Source organism: Ctenopharyngodon idella, chromosome 2 (assembly GCF_019924925.1).
Source record: "Ctenopharyngodon idella isolate HZGC_01 chromosome 2, HZGC01, whole genome shotgun sequence".
In the NCBI taxonomy this organism is placed as follows: Eukaryota; Metazoa; Chordata; class Actinopteri; order Cypriniformes; family Xenocyprididae; genus Ctenopharyngodon; species Ctenopharyngodon idella.
The window spans coordinates 11,598,380-11,610,826 of record NC_067221.1 but is presented as its reverse complement, the minus strand read 5'-3'; the positions used below and the strand labels follow the sequence as shown (position 1 = coordinate 11,610,826).

Sequence of the window (12,447 nt, the reverse complement as noted above, 5' to 3'; positions counted from 1 at the left end):
ACATGAATATAGATCAGTGGGCAAAATAAGAATCTAGATAATGTTTGTCCAAGAAGTTTCTAGATTTGTCCCTAAATTTTTGAAAAAAAAGTCTCAAAAGGGGCGGGGAAGTCACTAAATCTAGTGACAAAATCCCTAAATTGGCAACACTGATAGCGAAGTATCCTTCCCCAGAATGTTTAAAGCTACAATACTTAACTTTTGGCCCTCTAGTGGTCGAAGTATAAAACTGCAAGTTACTTTTGGTCATTATGTGGGTTGGGCTTTGTAGCTTCAACAACTACACAACCTCATTACAGTTGCGATAAAATGGAAATAACGACAGATCTCTTCTTCCGTATTGTGACTTATACATCCAAGTGTAATGGATTATCAAATAAGAGAAAAAGTGTATTGTTGTCTTTGTTCTATCCAATGGTTGTGAATGGATTTTGACATGGGCTTTGCTCTCAAAAATTAATGTAAGCTTGCAGCTGATTGTGAAGGGGTGGGGTTTAAGCTGACTAAATTATTGGAGAAGTCCAACAATTTGATTAAACATTAGGAAGTTAAATTTAAAAAATGAATAAATAAAGCATACATTGATGAATCATTCACAATAAGATCTATAACATGCAATTAGAAAAAAAAAATAGGGTGAATTTCATTTCATGCCAAATTTAAAGTGAAAGTTTCTTTAGTCAAATGATATTTTCAATATAAAAAAGGATATTGTTTCAGAATAATGCAGGATGTCATTTAACATTCTCTGCATATGAGCTAGAAAATGAACCAGCAGTTACAGGTAAATAAATAATGGTATCAGTAATGAGTTGGCTATGCACAGACAGTGTCAGAGTATTGAATCAGGGTTCAGATATTTGTGATAGATTAACAGAGATTTGAGTCCTAATGGGATAGAATGCAGGGCTCTACTGTGAGCCAGCTAAATGGTCTATGAAATAGCACTGGTTGATGAGGCTTAATTGTTGTTGAGGTCTGCTGAAACGCTGATGGCCATGCATCAGCCCAAATCTTTTGAGCCGAGGCATTTGTGTGAGTGGGCGCTGGATGGGTTGCATTCCACTGCTTTGCTGACTTAGGGAGGATTTGTATTTGACACGACTGTGCCAGTGCTTAGTTAGAGAGCAGGGAAAGCTCATTCAATATGTCCAACAACAGGTGTGGGGTTTATACTGAGACTGTGGGTGGGTGAGTGAAAGCATCAAAATGTGTTTGTTAAATACAGTTGAAGTCATTTGTAGTAGCAGATATTCATGCAACAGGCATGTGTTTGTACTGGAAGTATACATTTACAAGTACATTGTATTTGTTTCTACTTTATACATTTTATTGAAGTGAACTAGATTATTGGATCACAAGTCCATGGCCCCCCTCGGTAGAGATTGTGTTCTGGATGTGTGTGTGTGTGTGTGTGGTTGAGTGCAGGTTGAGTGTTGCATATTATAAAATGGTCTATAATAAAATGTGCATAGTGCCATATTAATGTATTTTCCTACTTTATGATGTTTACACTGCAATGCCATTAAAATATTCATTATTCAGAGCTTTATACTTCTACATTACATTTTAATTTTACTTAATACATTTTAATGCGGGAAAGACAATGAAACATTTAGCTGAGGTTGAGTTTCTTAACTTAGTTGAGGATAACATTTTGTCTAATTCATTTTTAAGACACCTTGTAGCAGATCCCCTAGGGGTAAAAGACCTCCTGTATAGTTCGAGAAAGACCACTTTCTAAAAAATGGAATGAATTTAACTCCTGACGTTGAGTTAAAAGTTTGAATCACCTTTATTATCATCTGTGTATAAGAAGGGACATTCACATTCTGACAGTAATTTGGACAGTGTAGTACAATATTTTGGGGGAATTTTACAGAAAGATTGAGATTATTTTAAATGTTTATCTGCTAAAGATTCATTTTGTCAATTTTTACAAAAAAAATATACTAATATACAGGTGGCAAATCTAACACACATGGACTGAAATCCACAAAGCTCACATTTTGACTTCATGGGGTCTTTAAAGGATTTGCCACTGCAAAACATGTCTGAAAACATGTCTTTGAAAGAGGAAATTACTTGCATTATATTTTAGTGTATCTTAGCACCCTTGAAAAAAAGCGTCTTAACTTCTAGAGTTGTGTTTATGAGCCATTAAGGCAATCCTATTGATGATGCATTCTATCAGTCCAGATGTAAACCTACTGTTCAATAAACAATGAAGCAATGATGACCAAAACCCAACGCAATTCATCCAGTGCATTACATGCAGATGCTGTACTGGCCTGCTCACATTGCTCAGATAGCCTCTGTGTGATATACTCTAATGAGCTCTCTCTTTGCACGTCCATTTATATTCTGTCATGCTTTAGAACGTCTCGGTTACTGATGTAACCCTCGTTCCCTGAAGGAGGATAAGGGCAGCCTTCATGAAGACGCCTTGTACTGATATGCCGACCCTCGAAAGCAAACCATAGGACCAGTCCGTGTCAAGGCAAAAATGAGACATGGATGTACGCATCCTTCAGGTCGCTGCAAACCAATCCTGGTGGCGAACGCATGTGAGGATGTGTTTTTGCATCAACATCTTGAACCGGAGCTTGTGAAGGGCCTGATTCAAGACATGCAGATCCAAGATCGGCTGTTGGGCCAGCCACGGAACAGAAATAAACTCTTTGAACTGAAAATTCTCCACCTGTTCCTCCTCCGGGGGAAGGAGCGGTGCGTTCAGCACCTCCTGGACAAGAGCAGGGAGGGCCGCTTAGGAGGGTTTAGTGGCGGCTGAGACAAGAGGCTGAGTTGCCTTCCTACGGGCAGCTCGATGTTGCGGCCTGGATGTTGGCTGCTGCTCGGGTCACACCAGAGCACATGTAGATGCTGCAGGGGGATGCCCTTGGCGACGGGAAGGGAGAGGAGCAGCCCTAAGATGTGTTTGATTGCCTCCTTCAGCTTCTGTACTGCCAAGAACTGCTAAGCAATGTCCTAGACAGTGTCGCCAAAGAGGCCGGCCTGGGAGATGGGGGCGTTGAGAAAGCGGACATTGTTGGCTTCCTTCATCTCAGCCAGGTTCAGCCAGAGCCATTCCTGGACAACCAAAGTGAACATCGTCTGACTAAGGGCCCGCATGGTGACTTTTGTCGCCCCGAGGGCGAGGTCCGTCGCCGTATGCAGTTCCTGCATCAACCCCGGGTTCAGAACTACCCTCGTGCAGCTCTTTTAGTGCTTTGGCCTGATGTACTTGTAGGAGGGCCAAAGTCCAGCGTCACTGTAATGCTTTGCAGCAAGCACAGCTGAGAACTTACAGGCCTTGGATGGGAGGTCTTGGATGTGTATCCCTTGGCTGCCCCACCATTGAGTGTAGTGAGAGTGGAGGAAGTAGCAAAGTGGCTTCGGTGCCTTCCACGATTCGTGACCTCATCATGGACCTCCGGGGTGGAAGGTTCCACTAGAGCCTGACACTCACAGTGGCCTGGGAAAGCATGGCAGTCAACTCCGGATCTGACTTGACCTGCACTACTCTTTACAGGAAACTCCACAGCCTGCGATGTGTGTGAGGAGCGGGAGGCCAGTGTGTGAGACAGTGATCATGGCTGTCAGATGGGGCCAGGTAACGACCACATCAAGAAACACACGGGTGGAATGCCATCTTTAAAAAAGATGCAACGTCACCCGTGCTTGCTCTTTTAGGGAAACTGTTCCTTTAACTTTTGAAGCGTCCAGGGGTGTGATCACTGCCCTTATCTCTGCAAGGGTTTGAAGTGTGCCATATATCCAACGTGGAACAATCTCTCTGAATGAAGGCAGCGCTGACGAAACAACAGCTCGGCTCCGAAGCAAAAAGCTGAATGAGTGAGCCGCATTCGAGCTTATATACCCGTATGTACAGGAGTAGCTTGCCATGCAAATCTTACATTGGCATGTTTTGTTACCACTCGAAGAGCATTGGGCTCCCAAGAGAGATTCCACTGCATCAGTCAGTTGACGTAACGTTGAACGTGACTGACTGATAGGGAACCCTGGTTTAACTCAGCTGAAGTTCACAATATTTCCACTCCTTTGACAATCTATTGCAAGTTTGCCTCATGAATCATGCTTGTCGGAGAACAAGACTGTGATTTGTTCTGAGCTTGGAGGGAACAAGATTTAATTTTTAAAAAAAAAAATCAACTTCACTGTCTCCTCATCACAGCAGAAATACTGGTAAAAACGATGAGCTTGCTGGAATAGTCTGAAGTCATCCATTTCGAGTTTCTGTGTAATATCAGCTGAGGAGTATTTTTCCCCAGTTGTCACTTATCCTGCTTACACAAATTGAGCTGAAATAAGGTTTACAGTACATTTCCCCGCACAAGACTGTGCCATTAATTAAGTTGCAACTCAGATTAAAGGTCTGTCATCGTCCGTTGGTGTGGACGCTAATTTAGTTACCATTTTCGGTGTGAACTGGCCTTAAAGGTCTAAAGGAATATAATGCCATGATGGAAAGCCCCACAACCCTTTAGCCATTCCTGGGTATGTGCAAAAGAGTTAAAATGAGCAAAAGAAATGAATGTTTAACATTGTTAAGTAGCTGTCGTTGAATATTTTGAAGACACTGAAGTGTTATGTCACCATCATCTAAACATTCAAAATAAAATACAAAGAAATGTAAATAATATAAATAAAATTACAATTTAATTTATATATAGTGTATTAGTGGATGGGCTGAAGCTATGTAACATGTCAGCCCAGCAAAGTATAGTGTTGGTTTAGGTTTACTGTTAGTCTGTGTGAATTACAAAAGGGCAGGAAAAACAGCCAAGGTTGAATGAATGGAAAAAACTGTGCATGGGGGATCTGGGCTTGGTGATATTTCCTGACTGCATTGATGCTGGTGTTCTGGTCTGCTTAGTGCACTGCCAGGTTAATGGAAGATTCCTACGCTATATGTAAGATATGTAATCAGAATCAGTTAGTATACATATTTTCATCTATGTTTGAGTCCATTCGTACTCCAGCCACTAAATTAGGCTCATATGTCCAATGGTCTTGGTACAGTTAGTTCTCTAACAATACACTCCAATCCTTGATGGAAAGCAGAGTTGAACAGCCAGAACTTGAGTTTTATCAGTTTTTTTGGCTTGCTAAAAAGTTCTGCCTGTTTGAACAGTGTGGTTTAATATGTTGTTGCTACACCGAGAGATTGATATTCTTGGCGAATAAAGCACTTTACAGGTTTCTATGGACACTGTCTACTTTAGACTGTGAGGGGCTACCAAAATAATTGCAAGGTCATGGAATAAGTTTTTCAGGGGAGGTACATTCCTCTCAGTATGTGAAGCTCAAAGACAGCCAAGAAAAACACTCACATTACAGACTCCAACCATATTAATAGACACTGCTTTTTTAGAGGCTGTGCTGGCTTGATATTATCAAATATTTCTGAAGTTAATATTCAAATTTTAATTGGTCTTCTTTCTTTTAACACATAAAAATATTCCATATTTCATTTCCAGGTTTAGCTATTCAAATTGTCATATAGAGAACTGTCAGTCTTATTAAACACTAGATGGCACTGATATTTATATCAAAGACATCTGTAGTAAACCTAACTGAATTTACTGAAGTCATCTAACTCCTGGGCCCAGTTAAATCTGGATCAGAATTATCTTGATTTGGAAATGCCATGTTTTGCTATCCAGGATCAGGTAATCCATCGTATTTTTGTGCCAGTTTTTCAAAGCAAGATAGGATTGGATCACCCTCATCCAGATACACATTTTTTGAGATTACCAAATCTGGATTAGCCGTGCACCAAATGGGGTTAGATTTCACATCTATGTAGGCTGCTGTCTATGTAAAGAACAACACGTACAGTAAGAGTCAATGTGGGGTCACTTTAAGTGCTTTATTTGAAGAGAAAGAAAACAATATAAACAAACATCCCTTTCCATTTTCATTTTCCTTCAAGCAAGCAGACCCCAACGGAGGCACTAAAGGGATATGGTGATGGGGGGAAAAAATTAAATGGGAGAAAAAGTATATACTTTAATGCTTTTGTGTTCTCGCACAAAAGTTTTGCATTCATTCGCAAAGAACTCAAAAGTTTTGATAGTTAATGCAAAGTTTCTTGGGGGAACGTAAAACATTTGTGAGAGAATGCTAAAACATTAAAATTCATTTTTACTCCCTTAACCATTTCCCTTTAGAGCTTCTGTAGCACATGTGACCCACCACAAAAACAAACAAATATACATGCAATAAGGGATACAATTGTTAGAAACTACTTTCATCTGGTCTCTGATGATTGTGCCAATGTAGTTTATATAAAGTGATTAAAAAAATTACTAAAATATATTATTTTTGTTTGATATTGACAGCGGTTTGGGGATTATTTTATGGTGCCAAAATCTTTTTTACTTTACTGTACTGAAAGGCTTAATAGGTAACGTCTACTGCTACTTTATTACTTTAATGGTTAAACTAATCAGGAGCAAAATAAAAATATAAATGTGTGTATATATTACATGATATAAATGTTTTTTTGTTTTTTGACCACTTTTAAAGTTTTATTACATTTTTGTTCCTGAAATCCACCCTAATGCTGGGATTTTTTTTTTTTTTTTTTGGATCAAAGTATATCCCAATCTTACTAAAACGTTTTGAACAACACACACTGATGATTTGATCCAGATCAAAACCAAGACAGGACTTTGTGATATAATCTGATTTCAGAATTCTTTTGAACAAGCCATTTTTTCTAAGATATGATCCAATCCGATAGCCGAAATCAAACAACTTGGCCCTTATTTAAGGGATTAGTTGTATTATTTCAATGCTGCATTTGAACTTTGCACTTTGTATAACTGAAGATGTGTTCGAACAGGTCATGGAATCATTAAGTCATTTGATGAGAATGATGGATGTGTTGGTTTTATGTCATTCACACAGTGTGTGTTACCTCTTCAGTTACGTAACATTTCAGAGCATTTATTGCTGGACTATAAACAAGCGCAAAACACAGTTTAGGATTTGGAAGATAAAGCAATTCTCCCACAACAGGACAGAGAGGTAAGTATGCAAAGCTGCTTATCATGGTTAGCACAGGCGCCAACACCTATAATGCAAGTGCTGTAGTGAAAACTGATTGAAAGCAAGTCATTAAAAAGTCCCACATTTTATGACTATTCAGTTTTACATAATACATTCTCAACTGAAGACACCACACTGAATACTAATCACAATACACTGCAGCCTGAACATTCAAACCATGGCAGAATGCAGACACAAAATACTCTAACCATGCCAGTTATGTCAAATGCCATAATTAGGATGTTTACCTTGCCAGTTAGAAGTTGATTTGCAGTGAGGAAAAGTTTTCCTTATCACATAAAAAAAAAACTTTCCCCTTAGAATGGGGAACAAATTATGGCCTAGCCTGAGAAATCATTGTCTCACTGCAGATCTCATGACTAAGCCTGTTCTCTAACTGTATGTTCTTTAATCAATATGCCATTACACTACTGATCACATGAAGTAAAATTGATCCAAAAACATTCTTTGCTGATTTTGTGTGCAGAGTACTGTACCATTTATTTTGCCTTATTACATTAGATGCTTCCATTATGTTTTGGTAAAGTTGTTATTCGTATATGATGAGGATTTCCTCTTTTTTTGTCACATATAGCTGTGCATCTATGGCTGATTATTCTCTCAGGAAGAAGCACACAATGAATTTATTGACTGGCCCTTTAATGACCCCATAAATAGTAGATTTTGTGTGTCTACATGGCATGTGACTGCTATACCCAATTCTCAAGTCAAGAAGAGGCAGATGAATCAACATTTACTTGCAGAGGAAAGCAAGTACGCATGAAGCCAGACTGGCAAATCCTTCAACCTCTTGAAATCAAGCACTTATAGCTTAGTGGAGTGATGAGACATTAGTCAAACACAGTTTGAAGTCCTGTGTGTGATGCGTTTAATGTGAAACTTCTGATGAAATGTCAGAGTGAGACTTTCAAATGTGTTGACAAATGTCTAATGCTGTCTGGCTATGCCTCAGCATGTCCACACCATAATGCTTAAGTGTAGTTTTGGAGATACAGGTTTGTCATCCAGTCCCATGTGCATAAGCAACATTTGTGAGTGGAGGGAGGATATCCTCTCCATAAAGTGACCTTACATGCTTGGAAAATGACAGACAATGCCTGGATTTTCTCCAGTGATTGCCTGTTTTATTGAGGAGAGTTTTCCGAGGAAGTGAAAGGATAGGGGAAGTTTGTTATTAATCCATACACTTGGAACTGGATAACATTAAAAGACCATTAAGTGGCGAGTTTTACACCGAGAGAAATTGGATGTAAACATAGAAAGTTACCCAGAGGGGCTTTTCAAGGCCACTGGAGATAATGTTAGTTCATTTTTTCTTCATTTGAAGTAATTAAAATACAATAAAAACATAATGTAGAGGATAAATGGATTGATGAAGAGATGCTTCAACAATGCTAACAGATTTAAGAAACAAAACAGCTCACTCTGATACAATTACTGTGATACTTACACAAAATTTGCCATTTATTCATTGTCATATCTTATAGCACTTTATGCATCACAAATTTTGGTCCCCCTTTTTTTTTTCTTTCAATAAGGTACGAGAGGCTGTGCTGTATCGTGAATAAGTCACGGCTGAAGGGCGTTGTTAGGCATGACGTGAAGCAGAGTGACTTATTCATGATACAGCACTAGCCTCGAGTACTTTGTTTTTATAAAACAGTTACCACACAATACAAATATTAAAGACAAAAATATGTATCAATGCAACTTTCATGAAGTAAACTTTCACTAAAGCCTTCATTCCGCCGGAAAAAATAGTCCCTGACCGTGAACAGCAACAGAAGTTACATTATTATGCCATTAGATGGTGGCAAAGACTGTCTTTATGAGTGTGTCAGTCAGTAGCAAAGACTTTTATATTGAAAAGACTGAATTGTTGTGAACACGGAACAAGAAGCAACGGACAAATGCTTTGACTAGCGCTGTCAGTCATGGGAAAACCCCTTAACTGTTAAAAGGACAAGATGATTGACCAATCAGAATCAAGGACAGGAACTAACCGTTTTATAATACAAACTACTACTGTGCAAAAGTTTTGGGCCAGTAAGATTTTTTTTATTATTATTTTAAATACTTTATACTGTTATTTTATACTTTAAACTATTACTTTATACTTAATAAAATGATTTTTTAAAATAATAGTATTCATCAAGGATGCATTAAAGTGATCAAACATGTTATTTAATGAGGACATTTATTATGCTACAAAAGATTCCTACTTCAAAGAATCCTGACAAAAAGTATCACGGTTTCTACAAAAATATTTAGCAGCATAAAGGTTTTAAATATTGATGATAATAAGAAATGCTTCTTGAGCAGCGAATCAGTATATCAGAATGATTTCTGAAGGATCATGTGACACTGAAGACTGGAGTAATGATGCTGAAAATTCAGTTTTGCCATCACAGGAATAAATTACATTTTATAATATATTAAAACAGAAATTTTTTATTTATTTTTAATCACATATCTTAGATCACTAGAAATTCTACATTAAAATAAAGTGTTAACAAAAAAACAAAACAAAAACTTAACCATAAACTTAAGATCACTTGCCAAACAATTGCTAAGGATGTGCATGACAACGCGTCCTCCACGTTCCATGTATATCTATCTGTATATATGATAGCTTTCAGAGGAGTGTGAATGTTTTAGTCCAACAACAATCAGGCATTCATACATAATCACCACAGGAACAGCTGGCTATCATCAGTTATCTATGACCAGTCAGCAGCATTAACCATGGCCTTCCTCTCGGGGGCCGTCCAGATGCCTGATGTTGATCACACACCAAGCATGTTTTTTTTGTTGTTTTTTTCCTCTCAAATGGGAGGTAAAAATGGAGGGAACATCTTTCTTCCGGTCGGAGGTGGGAAGCGCCCTGTAAAAAGTGTTTCATTTTTCCTCTAGTACAGATGTAAGTTATCACTCCTTCTCAACATCCCTCATTCACAATATGTGACACCTTCTGCACAAAAATGAGAAAAATGATTTATATTCTCTCGTGCAATATATTTTATGGCGAATAAGTGCAAAGGCATGCAAACTGGAAAAATTTTCATCTTCATCGGTCTGACCCTCTTCAGTCTTGTTGACAGTGTGATTTTTCTTTTACAATGTCTTTTTAAAGTGTCTATTTTTTCATAAGAGAGCATTGGGCTGTGGATAGGTCAGGTCAGGAAAGTCACTGGACTGATAAAGGGCTTTAGCGGACTCCTGTTAAAGAGATTTTCACTGAGACAACACCTTAGTTGGCATGTTAGAGTCTAACAGGGAATAGGCCTATAGAAAGACCAACATAAAGCACAAATCTCACCATAAATTATCTGTGTGTGGATCATATCAGTCCCTGTATTTAGTCTTTGTACTACAAACTACAGGTCATATGACAGAACATAAAGTTTGTCTTCTTTTCTATACAGTGAAGCTTATCCAGAAAGGGAGGACAGCAGCACAGTAAAGGATGAGTAATTTGCTGCACATACCACAGAATATCTCCTATCTCTTGAAGTTTCTTAGATGTCCTCATTAAGCGTTAAACTCGTTCCCTAACAAGAAGCTTGAGACGCTAAATGGCTACCATGAGAGAGGAAATTAGATGGGATTACTGTCTGTCTCCCATTAGCTTCCCATGATGGAATGTGTCTGTCATATCCAATAATGAGGCAATAATTCTTTACAGTAAACCTGTTGGCACATTCACCAGAACAAAAATGTAATATTGAAGATCCATGGAATAGTTTATTAAGAATGGTTGTTTATAGTCAAGCTGATGTTTTGGGGGAGTCAGCACACGCCTGTCTTGTATTTCGAACTCTGTGCCATTTCTCACTCCCCTACAGGTTCCATGAACGATGGAAATTTAATTTGCAGAAAACTTTTACAGAGTATTGTGCATTGCTTGCAATATAAGTAGCATGGTATTAATATCGGTTTTAAAAGACTTGTGTAGAAGTTTTATTGTAAAAGAAAATTAATAAATGGCTCCCATTAATTGTTCATGTCATTGCAGATTATTCATAATCATTGCAGATTTGACATTTGCATTTTGGAGACTAATTAGCTTTTATTTTTGTTCAGTTTTAAAGGGTTAGTTCACCCAAAAATGAAAATTCTGTCATTAATTACTCACCCTCATGTTGTTCCAAACCCGTAAGACCTTCAATCATCTTTGGAACACAAATGAAGATCTTTTTGATGAAATCTGAGAGCTTTCGGTCCTTCCACTGACAGCTACGTGACTACCACTTTGAAGTTTCAAAAAGTTCATAAAGAGATTGTAAAACTAATCCATATGAATTGAATGGTTTAGTGCAAATTTTCTGAAGAAACACGATCGCTTTATATGATGAACAGATTGAATTTAGGCTTTTATTCACATATAAACATTCATCAATGCACACATCAGTTAAACGGTAAACGGAAGCTCGAGCATGTTTGCTTGACGCGTGCAAGAACCAATGAGGTTCATTCTTGTGTGTTACGCAACACGTTTAAGCTTCCGGAAGAAGTTTGTTCTCGCACGTCATTCAAGGGTTAGTTCACCCAAAAATGGAAATTCTGTCATTAATTACTCACCCTCATGTCGTTCCAAAGCCGTAAAACATTCATTCATCTTCAGAACTCAAATTAAGATATTTTTGATAAAATCCAATGGCTCAGTGAGGCCTCTATTGCCAGCAAGATAATTAACACTTTCAGATGCCCAGAAGGTACTAAAGACATATTTAAAACAGTTCATGTGACTACAGTGGTTCAACCTCAATATTATAAAGTGACAAGAATACTTTTTGTGCACCAAAAAAACTAAATAACGACTTTTCAACAATATCTAGTGATGGCCGATTTCAAAACACTGCTTCGAAGCTTCACAAATCTTTTGTTTCGAATCAGTAGTTCAGATCACGTATCAAACTGCCAAAGTCACGCGAACTATTGAAATTCCGAAACACTTATGACGTAACAAAGCCTTGTTTACTGAAATCACGTGACTTTGGCGCTCCGAACCACTGATTTGTAACAAAAGATTCGTAAAGCTTCGAAGCAGTGTTTTGAAATCAGCCATCACTAGATATTGTTGAAAAGTCGTTTTTTTTTTTTTTTGGCGCACAAAAAGTATTATTGTTGCTTTATAACATTAAGGTTGGACAACTTTACTCACATGAACTGTTTTAAATATGTTTTTAGTACCTTTCTGGGTATCTGTAAGTATTAATTATCTTGCTGGCAATAGAGGCCTCACTGAGCCATCGGATTTCAACAAAAATATCTTAATTTGTGTTCCGAAGATGAACGAAGGTCTTACGGGTGTGGAACGACATGAGGGTGAGTAATTAATGACAGAAT

General features: G+C 38.0%; 1 protein-coding gene across 8 annotated transcripts in view; it reads left to right on the top strand.

Annotated features, from left to right (window-relative positions):
- Positions 1-12,447, top strand: part of LOC127501583 (sickle tail protein homolog) — a 65,964-nt gene that overhangs the window by 19,160 nt on the left and 34,357 nt on the right. The gene's annotated exons all lie outside the window — the stretch shown is intronic.